At 41.3% G+C, this 14,262-nt stretch overlaps 1 long non-coding RNA gene across 1 annotated transcript in view; it reads right to left on the minus strand.

Annotated features, from left to right (window-relative positions):
- Positions 1 to 1,759: 1,759 nt before the first annotated feature.
- The window catches only part of LOC128841469 (uncharacterized), a 40,581-nt gene continuing 28,078 nt past the window's right edge, over positions 1,760 to 14,262 (minus strand). Inside the window, exons 2-3 of the long non-coding RNA XR_008445845.1 lie at positions 12,878 to 13,253; positions 1,760 to 1,983 (exon numbers count right to left, since the gene is read on the minus strand). This is a non-coding gene — a long non-coding RNA (uncharacterized LOC128841469). The remainder of the gene's footprint in view (positions 1,984 to 12,877; positions 13,254 to 14,262) is intronic.

Below are 14,262 nucleotides of genomic sequence, written 5' to 3' on the forward strand. Positions count from 1 at the left end.
TCTTCACCAGTGGTTGAACAGGAAAAGGAAATCTATGCCTTTTGCAGTGCCAATGATTTGGAGAGAGCCAACAGATCACACCAGCAATTGTTACTTCTGCATGGTGCCTCCAGTTGGGAAAGGTGTGTCAAAGAAGAAAAAGTGGACTGTGCATTATCCAAACATTCCATCAGCTATACACCCAGTACCCCATGGAGAAGGACTGCCGGTTCCTGATGCACCACAATCCTTCTCACTTGAGTCAGACGAGGAAGAGGAAGAGGATGAAACTTCTGGTCCTGAACCATCAATGTCACAGGACCCACAATTTCTCCCATCCTCCTCCTCTCAACCACACCTCATAACACAAGGTGAACGGAATGACCTTGTCAGGGATTTGGAACTACCCAAGAGTAAGGCAGATCTGTTGGGCTCCAGACTACAGCAGTGGAATCTCCTGGCAGGTGATGTTAGGGTTTCCATGTTCCGTGACCGTCAAAAGGATCTTGTCCCATTCTTCTTCATGGAAGGTGATCTTGTAGCCTGCAACAACATCGATGGTGTGATGGCAGCCCTCAACATTGTTCACGATCCAGATGAGTGGAGACTGTTCATTGATTCATCGAAGACGAGTCTTAAAGCTGTTTTACTGCATAATGGCAATGTTTTGCCATCAATTCCAGTTGGTCATGCAGTCCATATGAAGGAAACCTATGACAACATGAAACAACTTTTGAGGTGCATAAACTATGACCAACATCAGGGGCAGCTTTGTGGCGATTTGAAGGTTGTTGCTTTCTTGCTTGGTCTGCAGACTGGATACACAAAGTACTGCTGTTTTCTCTGCAAATGGGATAGTCGCACAAGAGATTCCCACTACATCAAGAAAGATTGGCCACTCCGACAGTCATTGGAGCCTGGGAGGAAAAGTGTTCAGCGTCCACCACTTGTTGAATCAAGGAAGATTTTGTTACTACCCTTATACATCAAGCTGGGTCTGATGAAGAACTTTGTCAAGGCCATTGACAAAACACAAGCAGCTTTCAAGTACCTCCCTGAAAAATTTCCAAGGTTAAGTGAAGCTAAGATAAAGGAAGGTGTCTTTGTTGGTCCTCAGATTCATGAACTTCTTCGAGATGATGCATTTGACCATGCACTGCGTGGCAAGGAAAAGATGGCATGGAAAGCCTTCCAGTTAGTGGCAATAAATTTTCTCAGAAACAACAAGGCAGACAAGTACAGGTTGTTGGTGGAAAACCTCCTCAAGGCATACAAAAGCCTTGGTTGCAACATGTCACTAAAGATACATTTTTTGCACTCTCATCTAGATTTTTTTCCACCGAACTGCGGAGCAGTGAGCGACGAGCACAGTGAGCGATTTCACCAGAACATTGCAGCAATGGAGAAACGCTATCAGGGCAAATGGAGCCCATCAATGCTTGCAGACTATTGCTGGACAGTGACAAGAGATGCTCCATTTAATGAATACAAGAGACAAGCCAAGAAGCGCCAAGTAGACACTGAATAGGACTAAACTATGTACATAATAATTTTTTGCCTTTTGTTTCATAATAAATTTTATGTATATAACCCTTTTGCTGATTTTTAAAGTGTTACATAAACAGGACAGGTGAAATATTATCATGTAAAGCAACCATAAACACATGAAAAGACCTAGGTTTACAATTTATGATTAAAATTCTACTATCTACACAATATACATAGACATAAAATGTAAAAACGTAAATATCTTAGAAACAGTAGCTAATCAGTTGTTTTAATTGTCATATTTGAATTCAGCACATCAAAATACATAATAAATAGTACATTTTATCTCTGAAGCAGACGACTTCTCAAAAATTGTAGACCAATGTTACATTCAAAGTGTAGTGATCCATGGTTCTCTGTCACTCTGGAAGAGTGTCACACTGGAAGAGTGTATCTAGTAGAGTCCTGCAGGGATGACTCCTGGATCTGGTATTATTCGATATTTTCATTATTGACCTGAGTAATGAAGTGGAGAGTGTGCTTACTAAATTTGTGGATAACACCAAGCTGAGATTTGGTTTTGGTCTTGTTGATTTTATTCAATAAAGACAAATACAAAGTACTTCACTTAGGAAAGAAAAATGAAGTGTGCAACGAAAAAATGGGGAATAACTAGCCAGGTGGTAGTACTGATTAAAATAATCTGGGGCATATAGTATATCACAAATTGAATCTGAGTCAACAATATGATACAGTTGCAAAAAAAGCTAATGCAATTTGGGGTATAGTAAGAGGAGTGTTGTATGTAAAACACAGGAGATAATTGTCCCACTGTACTCGGCACTGTTGAGGCCTGAGGTGGAGTACTGTGTCCAATTCTGAACGCCACACTTCAGGAAAGGTGTGGTTAAATTGGAGAGTCCAAAGGAGAGTAACAAAAATGATGAAAGGTTTAGACAACTTGATCTGTGAAGCAAGATAAATAGAAACCAGTAAAACAGGATATGTTTAAACTTGAGGGGGGAAAAAAAAGACCGGGGGGTGGGGGGGGGGGGGACACGACTTGATAAATTTCCATATATGTTAAGGACTGTTATAAAGAGGATGGTGATAAATTGTACTCCATGTCCATTGAAGGTAGGACAAAAAGGAATGGGCCTAATATGTAGCCAGGGAGATATAGCTAGAAAGGTTTTCCTAATATCTAAGCTAAAAGAGTAGTTAAGCTCTGCAATAGGCTCCCAAGGGAGGTTGTGGAATCCACATCATTGAAGGTTTTTAAGAATAAACTGGACAAACACCTAACAGGAGTAGTTTATGTTTACTTGGTGTTGTCTTAGCACAGGGGGATAGATCTGATGACCTCTCAAGATCCCTTTCAGTCCTACATTTCTATGATTTTATGATACTGTGACAGGCTGAAAGGCAGGACTGAGCTGATCTTCCTGGGGTTGTATCCTGTGATTCCAAGAGTGTGTTTCATTTTCTTTAGATGTTTTTTTTTTTTTAATAAATAAAAAGGCCACAAATCACAAACACAAAACCCAAGATATATTGGTGTGGATGCTTAGATCAGTAATTTATCCCATCTGGCTCTGGTGTTTCTGGTTAGCATAGTTAGTCAAAACTTTTCAAAGTAAGGGTAAAACAGTTTGATTGTGATTTACACTCACGCCCATTTAACCCGTTCTGGCAACGTAAAGGGGCTTTAAAGTGACTGTAGATATAATTGACACCCTTTTTCACCTTCAGAGCAGTACAAAGAGACCTTAATGTAAAAGAAAATATGCCCCATCATTCAGATTTAGTAGTGGTTTTTAAACTTACTTGGCCCTCCTTGTACTCCTATCTACCTATCTGTGTCTTTTATTTAGCTGCTTAGCTGTTTTGGGTAGGGACTGTCTTTTTGATCTTTGTACAGCATCTAGCACAATGGGGTCCTGGTCCTTAAATAGGATCCTAGGTGTTACAATAATACAATTATTATAATCATAAATAAATGACAATAGAAGGTGAATGGCAACAGAGAATCTGGCCCTACAATAACAACTTCGTGGCATTTCACATTTACTTTGCAGAGGTGTGGTGACTGCACAAGGTACAAGGCACTGGAGAATCAGGCCCTTAGCATCTCCTGCATTATCATTTGTGTTAGTTTTTGCAAACCAGAGATATGAAGGATATTTCTTACCTTGTGAAAGAACTGATTAAGTGGCTTAATGTGACTGAGGTCATCTAGAAAATAGATTGCTGAGAACAATAAGGGTGACAGGCACATATCAGAGGAAGAAATCTAAGAAAAAAACTTGGCCAAGCTGTCGTCCTTGAAGCTATCACAGCAGGAGTCTGAGCAGGTTGGTTTATTTTATCACAATCAGATAAACCAAGTGGACTGCATGTAAAAAATCAAAATGAATTCTATGCAGTCTGATTTAATTGCTTGCTTAATTCTCAGAAATGTCGTGGAGCTTGAAAACAAATTGACATTGTATTGTTTATTTAACAAAGCTGCTGTTGAGGACAACTTGCCCTCCAGATGCATTCTCATTGGCATGTTGGTTCATCTGGTTCCAAAAAGAAATTAATGATCTACATTTATTTGTAAAGTTTATTACTGAGAACACAAATGTTTTATTATCAGGCTGCTGTTCAACCGAACACCAAAATGGGCATTCTTCCTCCTAGAGTGCTGGTTGAAAGCACTGAAGGATAGATTGGTATATCAGTCACACCCTAATTTAATCACACTTGTAAATGGCATTTTGATTATATATAGATACAGATAAAATATATAAAATCACTGATGTCCTGCCAGATTCATAAATATAAATAAAATTAGAACTTCATTATGAGTGTTGAAAGTATACAATTATAGGAAATGTTACTAAGGACACACAGAACCAGCTTTCACTCTCTGATCATATCCTAATACAGCCTTGCAAACCATTACATTCGCTTACAGGCCTTAACCTTCATTACCTCTGAACTGAATTACTTCATTGCAGTATCCCTTGAATTAGAAATGTCAGCCTTGGAGGAAAAAAAGCTATAATTGGTGCAGAATATAGTGACATGCCTTCTCAGGAACATACATTGCTAAGAGCCCAATACCCTTATACTCTGCTCTCTCCATTGGCTTCCTCTTGAGCAATTAATCTGTTTTAGTTGGGACCAAGGATACTTGAGAGAATGTCTGTCTCTGTGTCTGTGAACTTCCTGGATCTTTCCATTTTTTGTCATAATGGACCTGCCTATCACTAAGGTGAAATTCATCTGCGCAGGAAACAATTTCTTCTCAGTAGTAAGCCTGAGACTTGGAATTTTCTCCCTCAAGTTCTACGAACGCCACTAGTTCTAGGTCCAAAGGTGATTTTGATTTCTTACACAACAACTTGTAACTTGTTATCTCTGGAAAAACCCACACATAGCCATCACATCCTTTCGGTGATGGAACAGAGAGAGATTTATGATGTAAGTGACTTAATGTTTTTACTCTAACCCTAGAAAACATTCAAACACCATGGTGATGGATATGGAGTTAAGTAAGAAACTAGAACAGACTGGCACTACTTGCATGAACAAGCATGAAGAAAGGTTGCCAGGATTGGTCCCTGAAAAAAACATGTCTCTGTGTGAAAGAGAAGAGTCATCTAACAATGATGCAGGCTGAAAAGAAAGCAGATATTTTATGTTGTTGTTTTTTTAAGTTTCTGTCTGCTTGATAGAGATCACAACTAGTGCTTCTCTTAAATTCATTTTTAGCCATCTTACATTTTAAAATGCTGTAATATCCTAGTCTTTCTGGAGTATCTTTGATGTTCCTTCTTTTGATGTCTTCACAAGATGAGTGTTCACTACCTGGTAGCTGGGATGGGGAGATCTCATGAAAAAAGCTTTAATGACTTCTGTGAGCACATGTGAAAATACAATGAAAATAGGGAAGGGAACAGGGGAAAATCAGCTAGTAACAAAGTAACCAAAATACCATTGAAGAGATTTACTATGCCAATAAGTTTACAACCTGGTTTGTAGGATAGTGGCCCCCGCCCAAACCTTTTCATGAAATTCTATCAGCCTGCAAGGTTAAGATTCGCTTGTGTTGGCCATTCATCTGAAAGCATTCCAACCTCTAAAGGAACTTGAACTGTTACCATGTCCATTTTTGCAATCTGCCTAAGCTCAATTGAAAGTTAACGGGAGGCCAGAGAGTTGCCACAACAGGGCTCCTCATGATTTGGAGGCACAGCCTATAATACCACTGATGTGAAACAATATTATAGATTATTTTATTACAACTATGGAACATCTAGAAAAGTGAGGTGCCTCTGCCACAATGGCTCTTAAACTTATGGAAAGGAAAAAGGCATTTAAAAGGATGATTTGCCAGTTATAAAATGTTTTACTGGTTTCTATTTATCTACTTTTACTCACCAGAATTCTAGTGGGGAAACTCATTTGTTAGGATGAAATAATGCTGCCTAACTTTACCACTTCTAAATACCTAAAGTCAAATCCAGGAGCGAAATGAAATACAGAAGATTAGAGAGGTAGTTTTTAAGTAGAGTTAGGTCTACTCTTTCTGGGATCATATTCTTTGTTGTCCACAAATATTCAGACAACCGCCAGGTATTTATGAAAATGTTTGTGAATCCCAAAATATGTATATTTACATAAACATTCAATATTCATCCGAATGTTTGTACTGCGACTCTGTTGTTTATTTGGTGTTTGTCTTAAAAATATTAATCTATTCAGGGATCAGAAGTAATATTGTATAACTTAAGTGATGGATTGTATAATGTAAGAGCCAAAGTCTACAGTTCACAAAAAATCCATGGACTCAACTTTTGTTGTTGTTGCTTTTGCAGAGTATTTGGCAAAATCTTCCAGATGACAAATACGCTTGAAATTGTGACTTATTTTTTTTAATGATGTCTGAACTGGAAAAAAGCAGAATTCCTCATGAATATCATCTTCAATTACTATTTAATTGAGCTCTACATTGAAGGCCCTATTGATTTTTAGCCAAGCAAAATTGTTAGTAGTTAATAGCTTCGAATCTTGGGTTAATTCATTTACTTGTGTTTTTTGGAAGTGTTAAAATTCACATTTGGTGAAAAGCATACTAACTCTGCAGTTTATACATATAAAAGGAAGTATATCCATCACATTAAATGCATCTGACTCTAAAATTATTTTGCTTGGTATTAACTATTAATATTGATCAATTACAAGAATATTGTAAGAACTTATTTATTAAAAATCTTAAACATCACAACTAAATTCAGGCCATGGTTTGCAGTTATACAAACATACATACCTCCTGTAAAAGTGTGGCAGAAATCTTTGATGCTGTATGTGTAAATTAGAAATGGGCTCAAGTTGCACACCTGGGTAGGGATTTCAAACAACTGAGAGATCAAGGGTGATCAAATCTGAGCTTTTAGTATGAAGATAGAAATCAAAACCTATAGCTGAATTTTGCAAACAACTCCTAGCACTTCCAAAGTTTGGGTGATCAAATCCAGAGGCAGGAGCAGAGGCTTGTGAGGTCAGTTGACAGGGCACTAGACTGGGATTCAAAAGTTCTGGGTTCTATTCTTGATTCTATTACTGACCAGTTATGTGACCCTGGATAAGTCACCTCATCTTTCTGTGTCTGTTTTCCTTCCCACACATTCTCCAATCTGTTTAGATTGTGAGCTCTTCAAGGTAAGGACTGTCTCGTATTGGGTGTTTGTGTACAGTGCCTAGCTCTGTGAGGCCCTGATCTCAAAAAATGGCTTCCTAATGAAATCTGTCGTTTGGTAACAGACAAAATAGGTCTTGTTGGGCAGGTTGTGTGAATTTCCAGGTGTTTCAGTTTTTTCAGGTAGTCAGTTTTTTCACTTTGTACACAGTCCTAAGTTGGCTCACCTTTGTGTTTTGGATGCAATTCCAGTCAAATTGGGTGGTTTTATTATTAAAAAGCTTCATAGATACATAGATATGTCCTTTTTGCCATGCTTTCATTCCCTGTAGAGCCCCCTAATAGATAGCCTTCTGTTACTGCTATTGAAATAAGGTAGCCCAAATAGTAGAGCTGTGTGTTTTTCTGCTAAAAGTTGCAGGGTTAAGCCACAGCATGGGTCTTGTTGCATTTGGATGGACCTGTGCCTGTTGGCCAAGGAAGGCAGAAGCCTCACTGAGTGCTCCAAACTGAGGGCTGCTTTTACCCATTATATGTTTTTTCTACTTTACCAAATTGCCTAAAAATGATTAAGTAAATTTAATTCGGTAGCAGAGACATCTTAGAATTAACTCAGAAGGATAAAGGAAATCTTGGCCGAGCACCATATATAGATGTAAGTTTTTTTCTCTAGACACTTATAATAATAGACTTCTGTTCCTCAGCCTCATTGAACAGCAGGCTGCCTCAGTGTTTCTGAGAAATCTCACTAACAATTTTAAAGATTTGAAGCCACATGTTTGAGCTTGATGATTCTTGATTTTACAGAAAGTCCCAGGTGCTGTACATGCTGCATGCAACATAAAACAAAAAATGTCTGAGGTTACATATCAATTCTTTTAAAAAAATTACACCCACACACTTCATATCAGTTCTGTCAGGTTCTCTAGACACCAACCCATATTTTGTGTTCTGATGCCCTTTACAATAATCCAGTGGCATAAAGGAGTCAGAACTCAAGTAGATTGCCCCATGTGGAACAGTCTTGGGGCAATCTATGTGGCCTTATGCCCTTACATACACAGAACACCAGCATAGAGGTATAGCCAGGACAGAAGGGAGAATGGCCAGAATTCTCTGTCTTACAAGTATTTTAGCATGCCACATGGCTCCATATGTTGTAATTTAGAATAAGCCCTGCTGCTATTTTAGCTTGTGCCAAAGATTCCTGGCCACTCCAGATTCCCAGAGGCACAAAGGGGGAACTCAGCCCACTTTAGTTCCATCCCTCCTGAGAAGTCAGAGTTCAAATTAGAGACTTCTATATTTAGTAATAATCCTGGGTCATTCTGAGTCAATCAATGTGAAATGTTATGAATGGAAAGTGAAACTAGTGAGTTCTGTTTTTTCACCAGCTTCACTTAAAAATGAATAAATGAACTCCTAGAATAGGGTTATTTATGTATCACTGGAGATATTTATTTATTTATCATGCAGTATACACAGAAGCATTGGATCAAATTTTAGCCTGTTTACACCCTGCAAAACCCCATTAACAGAGTGTACCATGCGTACACACAGACAATAAGTATGCATGACATATAAATCAGGGCAGAATTTGGCTTCTCATGACCAGGAGAAATTGAGACAGAAATATGTGATTCTAAGAGCCCAGAAAATGTGACCAGCAGAAAGAGCCTGATCCAAAACCCAGAGAAATCAGTGGAAAACTCCCATTTACTTGAGTAAGGTTTGAATCAGGCCCAAAGTAAACTAACTGGGCATCCCCTTTAATTGCAATTTGAGAAGACCTGTCAGAGGCAGAGATTGATAATGGTTGCAGATGACAATTATCTTCTGCAAGATCCCGTGAAACTGCCACAAAGAACAAGGGACAGGTTCTGTTCTCAGTTATACCAGGGTAAATCCAGAATAAATGGGAGCAGAATATGGGCTAATAAAGTGTAATTATTAACTAATTAATCTTTACCAACATCACAATTTTGTCTTACAAAGGTTTAGATGCATCATAGCTAACTTTATCAGTTCCAGAAACTGATAATGCTGAATCGTCCTTCATTAGCTAAGAAGAAATAATACCAAACCAACCCAACATTACCCTCTCCAGTTATATAAATAGGGTTATGTTCTGGATTTGAAGCTCATTCCACCTTGTCAGAGAAAATGAAGTCCATATCTTTGGGTTAGCAAACACTATTTTGTAACTGCAAAATGTGAGTCCTTCCTATGAAGTATCCCATAGAGTCAGATCACCCTCATTAACAGTCTGTTAAATAGCTTGCACTTCATTAACAACATAACAACCTGCCAACCTAACAAGAAATGTGCTAATAGGAATTTGTGAAATAAACTCATACCTAATTCATTGTAAGTAACAGTAGCCTGAAGAAACCTCACTCAGATTTTCAATAATGAATTAAAGTAATTTCAAGCCTCCTTCCCAGTCAAAATTTAAGGATCCAAATGTGGAATAGGTTTGGAATTAGTTTCTGTATCTGAAGCCTGTATCCCAAGCGGAGGGAAGTGGGGTGGTAAAAATCAAAGGGTAGGGTTGTAGACCAAACTGGATTAACAAGCATCTCAAACAGGTGATTAGGGGTATGTCTACACTACGAAATTAGGTCGAATTTATAGAAGCCGGTTTTATAGATATCGGTTTTATACAGTCGATTGTGTGTGTCCCCACAAAAAATGCTCTAAGTGCATGAAGTCAGCGGACTGCGTCCACAGTACCGAGGCTAGTGTCAACTTCCGGAGCGTTGCACTGTGGGTAGCTATCCCACAGTTCCCACAGTCTCTGCCGCCCATTGGAATTCTGGGTTGAGATCCCAATGCCTGATGATGCAAAACAGTGTCACGGGGGGTTCTGGGTACATGTCGTCAGGCCCCTCCCCCTCCATCAGAGCAACGGCAGACAATCAATTTGCGCCTTTTTACCTGGGTTACCCGTGCAGACAACATATCATGGCAAGCATGGAGCCCGCTCAGCTCAACTCAGCTCACCGTCACCATATGTCATCTGGGTGCCGGCAGACGTGATACTGAATTGCCACACAGCAGCAGCCCCTTGCCTTTTGGCAGTAGATGGTGTATTACGACTGGTATCCGTCACCGTCATATTCCAGTTCAATCAGAGGCACCTGGGCAGACATGCTTTGTCTCCTGGAGACTCAGTGCTGCCAGCAGTCCTATTGAACCGTCTTGACGATGATGGCTAGCAGTCGTAGTACAGTATCTTCTGCCAAGCACCCAGAAAATGCCAAAGGCTATCAATCATGCTTCATCATCTGCTGCCAGCTTAAGATGTAAAAAATAGATGTATTCATTTGCTTCCCCCTCCCTCGTGAAATCAACGGCCTGCTAAACCCAGGGTTTTGAGTTCAATCTTTGTGGGAGGGCATTCTGTGTGACAGTTGTTTGTGTTTCTCCCTGATGCACAGCCACCTTTGTTGATTTTAATTCCCTGTACCTGTACGCCATGTCATCAGTTGCCCGTCCCCTCCCTCCCTCCATCAGTTTTTTCAGACCAGACGCCATAGCACTGGGATCATGGAGCCCACTCAGATCACCGCGGCAATTATGAGCACTATGAACACCACACACATTGTCCTGGAGTATATGCAGAGCCAGGACATGCCAAAACAAAGCCAGGACCAGCCGCGGAGGCGATTGCAGCGCAGTGACGAGAGTGATGAGAAAATTGACATGGACATAGACCTCTCACAAAGTACGGACCCCAGCAATGTGCAAATCATGGTGTTACTGGGGTAGGTTCATGGCGTGGAATGCCGATTCTGGGCCCGGGAAACAAGCACAGACTGGTGGGACCACATCGTGTTGCAGGTGTGGGATGATTCCCAGTGGCTGCGAAACTTTCGCATGCGTAAGGGCACTTTCATGGAACTTTGTGACTTGCTTTCCCCTGCCCTGAAGTGCCAGAATACCAGGATGAGAGCAGCCCTCACAGTTGAGAAGTGAGTGGCGATAGCCCTGTGGAAGCTTGCAACGCCAGACAGCTACCAGTCAGTCGGGAATCAATTTGGAGTGGGCAAATCTACTGTGGGGGCTGCTGTGATCCAAGTTGCCAGGGCAATCAAAGACCTGGTGATATCAAGGGTAGTGACTCTGGGAAACGTGCAGATCATAGTGGATGGCTTTGCTACAATGGGATTCCCAAACTGTGGTGGGGCGATAGACGGAACCCATCTCCCTATCTTGGCACTGGAGCACCAAGCCACCGAGTACATAAACAGCAAGGGGTACTTTTCAATTCTGCTGCAAGCCCTGGTGGATCACAAACGTACGTTTCACCAACATCAACGTGGGATGGCTGGGAAAGGTACATGATGCTCGCGTCTTCTGGCACTCTGGTCTGTTTCGAAAGCTGGAGGAAGGGACTTTCTTCCCGGACCAGAAAATAATCGTTGGGGATGTTGAAATGCCTATCGTTATCCCTGGGGACCCAGCCTACCCCTTAATGCCATGGCTCATGAAGCCGTACACAGGCAGCCTGGACAGTAGTCAGGACCTGTTCAACTATAGGCTGAGCAAGTGCGGAATGGCGGTGGAATGTGCATTTGGACGTTAAAAAGCGCGCTGACGTAGCTTACTGACTCGGATAGACCTCAGCAAAACCAATATCCCCATTGTTATTGCTGTTTGCTGTGCGCTCCACAATATCTGTGAGAGTAAGGGGGAGACATTTATGGTGGGGTGGGAGGTTGAGGCAAATCGCCTGGCCGCTGATTACGTGTAGCCAGACAGCAGGGGAGTTAGAAGAGCACAGCAGGGTGTGGTGCGCATCAGAGAAGCTTTGAAAACAAGTTTTGTGACTGGCCAGGCTATGGTGTGAAACTTCGTTTTGTTTCTCCTTGATGAACCCTCCGCCCCCCACCCCTCCCCGGTTCACTCTACTTCCCTGTAAACCAACCACCCCACCCTCCCCTCCCCCCTTCGAGCACCGCTTGCAGAGGCAATAAAGTCATTGTTACTTCTCATTCATGCATTCTTTATTAATTCTTCACACAACTAGGGGGATATTTGTCAATGTAGCCCGGGATGGGTGTGGGAGGAGGGAACGAAAAGGACACACTGCAGTTTAAAACTTTAACACTTATTGAAGGCCAGCCTTCCAATGCTCAGGCAATCATCTGGGGTGGAGTGACTGGATGGCCGGAGGCCTCCCCACCATGTTCTTGGGCATCTGGGTGAGGAGGCAATGGGACTTGTGGGGGAGGGCTGTTGGTTACACAGAGGCTGTAACGGTGGTCTCTGCTCCTGCTGCCTTTCCTGCAGCTCAACCATATGCTGGAGCATATCAGTTTGATGCTCCAGCAGCCAGAGCATCGACTCTTGCCTTCTGTCTGCAAGCTGACACCACCTATCATCTTCAGCCTGCCACTTGCTCTGTTCAGCCCACGATTCATCCCGCCACCTCTCCTCTCCTTAAAATTGTGTTTTTTTGCACTCTGAGATTGACTGCCTCCACGCATTCTGCTGTGCTCTTTCAGCGTGGGAGGACATCTGGAGCTCCCTGAACATATCATCCCAAGAAGGAGAGCTTTCTGGAGATGTCCCTGGAGGATTTCCACTCCATCCCCATACACGTTAACAGACTTTTCCAGTAGCTGTACTGGCCGCGATTGCCAGGGCAAATTAATCATTAATCATTAAACACACTTGCTTTTAAACCATGTGTAATATTTACAAAGGTACACTCACCAGAGGTCCCTTGTGTGCCCTCAGGGTCTGGGAGCACGCCTTGGGTGAGTTGGGGGGTTACTGGTTCCAGGTCCAGGGTGATAAACATATCCTAGCTGTTGGGGAAACCAGTTTCTCCGCTTCCTTGCTGTGAGCTATCTTCATTGTCTTCATCATCATCATCTTCCGCGTACCCTGAACCTACTTCCCTGTTGCGTGTTTCTCCATTGACGGAGTCAAAGCACACGGTTGGGGTAGTGGTGGCTGCACCCCCTAGAATGGCATGCAGCTCCGCATAGAAGCGGCATGTTTGTGGCTCGGCCCCAGACCTTCCGTTTGCCTCTCTGGCTTTGTGGTAGGCTTGCCTTAGCTCCTTAATTTTCACGCGGCAGAGTAGCTAATGGGAACAAAGATATAGAAAAAGAAATTACCATATACAAGATGGAAGTCAAACACAAACAGTTTAATAGGACCAAATGGGGAGACTGAATAATCTCCATCCAAGAATATTTAAGCAACTGGCACTTGAAATTGCAAGCCCAATTGATGAGATTTTTAATGAATCTGTAAACTCAGGGGTTGTACTCTATGTTGAGAATTGCAAACATAGTACCTACAGTTAAGAAAGGGAACAAAAAAAGTGATCCAGGAAACTACAGGCCTGTTTATTTGACCTCAGTTGTATTCAAGGTCTTAGAACAAATTTTGAAAGAGAGAGTAGTTAAGGATGTAGAGGTAAACAGTAAGTGGGATAAAATACAACATGGTTTTATGAAAGGAAGATTGTGCCAGACAAACCTGATCTCTTTCTTTGAGAAGGTAACTGAATTTCTAGACAAAGGAAATGCAATAGATCTAATCTGCCTGGATTTCAGTAAAGTACTCCTGTTCTTTTTTTGGTAAAGCATTTGCTACAGTTCCACATGAGAAAATTATTAGTTAAATTAGAGAGGATGGAGATTAATATGAGAATCAAAAGGTGTGTGAGGAACTGGTTAAAGGGTACATTACAATTGGTCATGCTAAAAAGTGAATTGTCAAGCTGGAGGGAGGTTACTAGTGGAGTTCCTCAAGGATTGGTTTTAAAACCAATTTTATTTAACATTTTCACTAATGACCTTGGCACAAAAAAATAGAAGTGTGCTAATAAAATTTGTGGATGACAGAAAATTGGGAGATATTGCCTACCTTTCAAGAGGTAAGAGCTTGGCTTGTTTAGTCTAACAAAATGAAGGATATAGGGAGATATCACTGCTCTGTATAAATACATCAGAGGGATAAACACCAGGGAGGGAGAAGAGTTATTTAAGCTAGGCCAATGCTGGCACAAGAACAAATTGATATCAACTGGCTATCAATAAGTTTAGGCTTGAATTAGACAAAGGTTTCTAACCATCAAAAGAGTG

Source organism: Malaclemys terrapin, chromosome 8 (assembly GCF_027887155.1).
Source record: "Malaclemys terrapin pileata isolate rMalTer1 chromosome 8, rMalTer1.hap1, whole genome shotgun sequence".
NCBI lineage: Eukaryota > Metazoa > Chordata > Testudines > Emydidae > Malaclemys > Malaclemys terrapin.